Genomic DNA, 7102 nt, shown 5'->3' with positions numbered 1-7102 from the left:
ATGGATAAAAAAAAAAAAATCCACATCAATCTACAATACCATATAATGACAGAGCGCTATGCGACCTGAAATTGACCTCAGGTGCATCCTGTTTCCATTGATCATCCTTGAGATGTATCTACAACTTGGTTTGAGTCCGAAGTGCATGTCAGAGCAAAAACCAAGTCATGAGGTCAAAGGAATTGTTGTTTAAGCTAAGAGACAGGATTGTGTCAAGGCACAGATCTGGGGAAGGATAACAAAACATTTCTACAGCATTGAAGTACAGAGAGATCCTTGATGAAAACCTGCTCCAGAGTGCTCAGTACCTCTGACTGGGGCGAAGGTTCACCTTCCAACTGGACAACGACCCTAAGCACACAGTCAAGACAACTCAGGAGTGGCTTCGAGACAAGTCTCTGAATATCCTTGAGTGGCCCAGCCAGAGCTTGGACTTGAACCTGATCAAACATCACTGGAGATACCTGAAAATAGCTGTGCAGCGACGCTCCCCATCCAACCTGACAGAGCTTGAGAGGATCTGCAGAGAAGAATGGTAGAAACTCCCCAAATACAGGTGTATCAAGGCTGTAATCACTGCCAAAGGTGTTTCAACAAAGTAAAGGGTCTGAATACTTATGTAAATGTGATATTTCTGGGGGGGTTTTGTTGATAAATGTGCAAAAGAGAACTGTTTTTGCTTTGTCATTATTGGGTATTGTGTGTAGATTGATGGAAAATAACTATTTAATCAATGTTATTAAAAAGGCTGTAATATAACAAAATGTGGAAAAAGTCAGGGGGTCTGAATACTTTCCAAATGAACTGTACATGATGGAGAATAGTCTCCTGTGCTAAAATACTATTCTCTCTCCAATGATGTGTATAAACTCTGGATGACTGGCCATTTGTTGTACTGAAGCTATCGCATTGTCATTTTGGTGCTCCTCCTCCATTGTAAAACAGATTTAGTACGGTACAGAAATGCATTTACTAATGTCTACATTCGTTATGACAAGTTTATTCTATTAGATACACCTTAATGCATACTTACAAACATATTTAAATGTATTCCTTAAAGTACTCATGTTACTGTCCCCACTACAACAAATAACTACTTAATTATATGTAATTCTGTACTTGAAACATGGAGGACTGCTCCTTCCAGGAAGTACCAATATGGCGGCAGATGGCTTCATAGCAACAGTATTCCAGGGTTTATACACTGCTCAAAAAAATAAAGGGAACACTTAACAACACAATGTCAATCACACTTCTGTGAAATCAAACTGTCCACTTAGGAAGCAACACTGATTGACAATAAATTTCACATTGTGCAAATGGAATAGACAAAAGGTGGAAATTATAGGCAATTAGCAAGACACCCCCAATAAAGGAGTGGTTCTGCAGGTGGTGACCACACACCACTTCTCAGTTCCTATGCTTCCTGGCTGATGTTTTCGTCACTTTTGAATGCTGGCGGTGCTTTCACTCTAGTGGTAGCATGAGACGGAGTCTACAACCCACACAAGTGGCTCAGGTAGTGCAGCTCATCCAGGATGGCATATCAATGCGAGCTGTGGCAAGAAGGTTTGCTGTGTCTGTCAGCGTAGTGTCCAGAGCATGCAGGCGCTACCAGGAGACAGGCCAGTACATCAGGAGACGTGGAGGAGGCCGTAGGAGGGCAATGTGCATTGTAGTATATACATCTCTCTCTCTCTCAGCCCTCTTTCTCATCAGTTCTTCAGACAATAGTTATATTTCTAAAGTACATCCACAGCTCCACCTAGTGTTCATTATTAGTATGTGCCGAGACCCAATCTGCAAAGGTACCGAATAGAAGACCATTTGTTTATTAAACAAGGTGGCTAACAAACATGAGCATGCATGTGTCAATCTGTGACTTGTTTACACTAGAACATGAATGATGGGTGAACATGTGTTTGTATCTGTGTGTGGTTGTTAGTAGGGTTGTGTGTGCTGTATGTGTGCTTATGCAAATTACTTGAGTAGATTTCTAACAGATGTTTTATTGTGTGTGTGTGTCAGTGTGTCATGCATGGCAGCAGGCAGGCCTAATCACCAAACCTTGTGGTACAGGAATGGCTTGACAGGACATGTTTAATATTTACTCATCAATCAAATCTGCTCTAAAGGGTAGCGGCTTAAGCAAACAGAAACACACAAAGCCAATGTCTGGCCTCACATCTATCACACACCCACAGCAGGGTTTGACAAATAGCCTGTTTGGCATTTAGAGGGAATACATATGTATGTGCGGTCACACCTGAGTGTGCCTGTGAGAAACTGTTGCCAGGCGCGCCGCTAACAAGCCTTGCTATCTCGAGGCAGTCATAAAGTAGCCTCCTTGAATACTGTTCATGACTATGTTATCTATTTAACCAGCAACGAATGACACTCATTTGGTCGACACTACTGCATGAAACCTTTGATACGGACTGACAAAATGGACCACATTTACTAAGGCAAGATTGTCAGCAAAATGTGGCCTAATACGTGTTTTAATATTTACATGTTTCATAATTTGTATTGATTATTGGTTCATACCGTCTTCTGAGGTAAACTCGACTTGGGATGTGTGAGGGTTATAAAGAACACGGGGTGCCCCGGCATCTTGTGAATTTCGGAAGGGGAGCGGTTCAATTGGGCCATAGTCGGCCCTAGATCTGGGGAAACTTTCCCCGGAGCTATCCTAGCCTTCACCTAGTGCACCACCACTACCTACATCCCCAAGGAAAAGCTTGGTGGCCATTTAGGTGGCCATTTACAGCAATGATGTTACGTGTAGTAGTGCGTTCAAACCAATTAACTGTTTGTTTTTTCTGGTCGATGTATTCGGTGTCACTTAGGATCTGTCAGTGCTTAGTCTTAATGAGGCGTTGAGTTTTAATTTCAAGCAGACAAATGGCATCATTGTTTAATCTGGTTCTTTTGATCATGTTCTTTTTCCTTTTCTAATATTCTGCTCCTAGAAAAGTGTAGAACCTAGCGAACAGACAGAGGAAAATCACCATCTGCCTGCATGTGTGTGGTTTTACTGCTGGACCAGGATCAGATTTTAAACTGTTCCAAGATCAGGCTTGGCTGCCTCCTCCCATTTGTCCAGCTCTACTCTGCCCTACTCTGTTCTGTTCTCTTAATAGCCTGCTAGCCCTGCTCTGCTCCATTCTGTTATCTTAATAGCCTGCTAGCCCTGCTCTGCTCCACTGTTCTCTTAATAGCCTGCTAGCCCTGCTCTGCTCCACTCTGTTCTCTTAACAGCCTGCTAGCCCTGCTCTGCTCCACTCTGTTCTCTTAATAGCCTGCTAGCCCTGCTCTGCTCCACTCTGTTATCTTAACAGCCTGCTAGCCCTGCTCTGCTCCACTCTGTTATCTTAACAGCCTGCTAGCCCTGCTCTGTTCCACTCTGTTATCTTAATAGCCTGCTAGCCCTGCTCTGCTCCACTCTGTTCTCTTAATAGCCTGCTAGCCTTGCTCTGCTCCACTCTGTTCTCTTAACAGCCTGCTAGCCCTGCTCTGCTCCACTCTGTTTTCTTAACAGCCTGCTAGCCCTAATCTGCTCCACTCTGTTCTCTTAATAGCCTGCTAGCCCTGCTCTGCTCCACTCTGTTCTCTTAATAGCCTGCTAGCCCTGCTCTGCTCCACTCTGTTCTCTTAATAGCCTGCTAGCCCTGCTCTGCTCCACTCTGTTCTCTTAATAGCCTGCTAGCCTTGCTCTGCTCCACTCTGTTCTCTTAACAGCCTGCTAGCCCTGCTCTGCTCCACTCTGTTCTCTTAATAGCCTGCTAGCCCTGCTTTGCTCTGTTCTCTTAATAGCCTGCTAGCCCTGCTCTGCTCCACTCTGTTCTCTTAATAGCCTGCTAGCCCTGCTCCACTCTGTTCTCTTAACAGCTTGCTAGCCCTGCTCTGCTCCACTCTTTTCTCTTAATGGCCTGCTAGCCCTGCTCTGCTCCACTCTGTTCTCTTAACAGCCTGCTAGCCCTGCTCTGCTCCACTCTGTTCTCTTAATAGCCTGCTAGCCCTGCTCTGCTCCACTCTGTTCTCTTAACAGCCTGCTAGCCCTGCTCTGCTCCACTCTGTTTTCTTAATAGCCAGCTAGCCTTGCTCTGCTCCACTCTGTTCTCTTAATAGCCTGCTAGCCCTGCTCTGCTCCACTCTGTTCTCTTAATAGAGTGGAGCATCTGTCCTCGTGCTACTAGACCTTAGTGCTGCTTTTGACACCATCGATCACCACATTCTTTTGGAGAGACTGGAAACCCAAATTGGTCTACACGGACCAGTTCTGGCCTGGTTTAGATGTTACCTGTCGGAAAGATATCAGTTTGTCTCTGTGAATGGTTTGTCCTCTGACAAATCAACTGTGCTTTTCGGTGTTCCTCAAGGTTCCGTTTTAGGACCACTATTGTTTTCACTATATATTTTACCTCTTGGGGATGTTATTCGAAAACATTATGTTAACTTTCACTGCTATGCGGATGACACACAGCTGTACATTTCAATGAAACATGGTGAAGCCCCAAAATTGCCCTCGCTAGAAGCCTGTGTTTCAATGCTCTACTTTCCGGCTACCTGGATAAAGCACTAAATAAACTTCAGTTAGTGCTGAATACGGCTGCTAGAATCCTCACTAGAACCAAGAAATTTGATCATATTACTCCAGTGCTAGCTTCCCTACACTGGCTTCCTGTTAAGGCAAGGGCTGATTTCAAGGTTTTACTGTTAACCTATAAAGCGTTACATGGGCTTGCTCCTACCTATCTTTCCGAGTTGGTCCTGCCGTACATACCAATACGTACGCTACGGTCACAAGACGCAGGCCTCCTAATTGTCCCTAGAATTTCTAAGCAAACAGCGGGAGGCAGGGCTTTCTCCTATAGATCTCCATTTTTATGGAACAGTCTGCCTACCCATGTGAGAGACGCAGACTCGGTCTCAACCTTTAAGTCTTTACTGAAGACTTATCTCTTCAGTAGGTCATATGATTGAGTGTAGTCTGGCCCAGGAGTGTGAAGGTGAACGGAAAGGCTCTGGAGCAACGAACCGCCCTTGCTGTCTCTGCCTGGCCGGTTCCCCTCTCTCCACTGGGATTCTCTGCCTCTAACCCTATTACAGGGGCTGAGTCACTGGCTTACTGGTGCTCTTTCATGCCGTCCCTGGGAGGGGTGCGTCACTTGAGTGGGTTGAGTTACTGACGTGATCTTCCTGTCTGGGTTGGCGCCCCCCCCTTGGTTTGTGCTGTGGTGGAGATCTTTGTTGGCTATACTCGGCCTTGTCTCAGGATTATAAGTTGGTGGTTGAAGATATCCCTCCAGTGGTGTGGGGGCTGTGCTTTGGCAAAGTGTGTGGGGTTATATCCTTCCTATTTGGCCCTGTCCGGGGGTATCTTCGGATGGGGCCACAGTGTCTCCTGACCGCTCCTGTCTCAGCCTCCAGTATTTATGCTGCAGTAGTTTGTGTCGGGGGGCTAGGGTCAGTTGGTTATACCTGGAGTACTTATCCTGTCTTATCCAGTGTCCTGTGTGAATTTAAGTATGCTTTCTCTAATTCTCTCGTTCTTTCTCTCTCTCTGAGAACCTGAGCCCTAGGACCATACGTCAGGACTACCGGGCATGACGACTCCCTGCTGTCCCCAGTCCACCTGGCCTTGCTGCTATTCCAGTTTCAACTGTTCTGCCTGCGGTTACGGAACCCCTACCTGTCCCAGACCTGCTGTTTTCAACTCTTAATGATCGGCTATGAAAAGCCAACAGATTTATTCCTGATTATTATTTGACCATGCTTGTCATTTATGAACATTTTGAAAATCTTGGCTCTCTCTAATTTTCTCCTTCTCTCTTTCTTTCTCTCAGAGGACCTGAGCCCTGGGACCATACGTCGGGACTGCCAGGCGTGGTGGCTCCTTGCTGTCCCCAGTCCGCCTGGCCTTGCTGCTGTTCCGGTTTCAGCTGTTCTGTCTGCGGCTATGGAACCGCCACCTGTCCCAGACCTGTTGTTTTTCAACTCTTAATGATCGGCTATGAAAAGCCAACTGAAAATTATCCATGATTATTATTTGACCATGCTTGTCACTTATGAACATTTTTGAACATCCTGGCATAGTTCTGTTATAATCTCCACCCGGCACAGCCAGAAGAGGACTGGCCACCCCTCATAGCCTGGTTCCTCTCTAGGTTTCTTCCTAGGTTTTGGCCTTTCTAGGGAGTTTTTCCTAGCCACCGTGCTTCTTCACCTGCATTCTAGCTATTTGGGGTTTTAGGCTGGGTCTCTGTACAGCACTTCGAGATATTAGCTGATGTACGAAGGGCTATATAAAATAAACTTGATTGATGATTGATTGATTGAATAGCCTGCTAGCCCTGCTCTGCTCCACTCTGTTCTCTTAACAGCCTGCTAGCCCTGCTCTGCTCCACTCTGTTCTCTCAACAACCTGCTAGCCCTGTTCTGCTCCACTCTGTTCTCTTAATGGCCTGCTAGCCCTGCTCTGCTCCACTCTGTTCTCTTAACAGCCTGCTAGCCCTGCTCTGCTCCACTCTGTTCTCTTAAAAGCCTGCTAGCCCTGCTCTGCTCCACTCTGTTCTCTTAATAGCCTGCTAGCCCTGCTCTGCTCCACTCTGCTCTGCTCCACTATGTTCTTTTAACAGCCTGCTAGACCTGCTCTGCTCCACTCTGTTCTCTTAACAGCCTGCTAGCCCTGCTCTGCTCCACTCTGTTCTCTTAATAGCCTGCTAGCCCTGCTCTGCTCCACTCTGTTCTCTTAATAGCCTGCTAGCCCTGATCTGCTCCACTCTGTTCTCTTAATAGCCTGCTAGCCCTGATCTGCTCCACTCTGTTCTCTTAATAGCCTGCTAACCCTGCTCTGCTCCACTCTGCTCTGCTCCACTATGTTCTCTTAATAGCCTGCTAGCCCTGCTCTGCTCCACTCTGTTCTCTTAACAGCCTGCTAGCCCTGCTCTGCTCCACACTGTTCTCTTAATAGTCTGCTAGCCCTGATCTGCTCCACTCTGTTCTCTTAATAGCCTGCTAGCCCTGCTCTGCTCCACTCTGTTCTCTTAATAGCCTGCTAACCCTGCTCTGCTCCACTCTGTTCTCTTAATAGCCTGCT

This window comes from Salvelinus fontinalis, chromosome 33 (genome assembly GCF_029448725.1).
Source record: "Salvelinus fontinalis isolate EN_2023a chromosome 33, ASM2944872v1, whole genome shotgun sequence".
Classification (NCBI taxonomy): Eukaryota; Metazoa; Chordata; class Actinopteri; order Salmoniformes; family Salmonidae; genus Salvelinus; species Salvelinus fontinalis.
Note: the sequence above shows the minus strand (reverse complement) of the source record.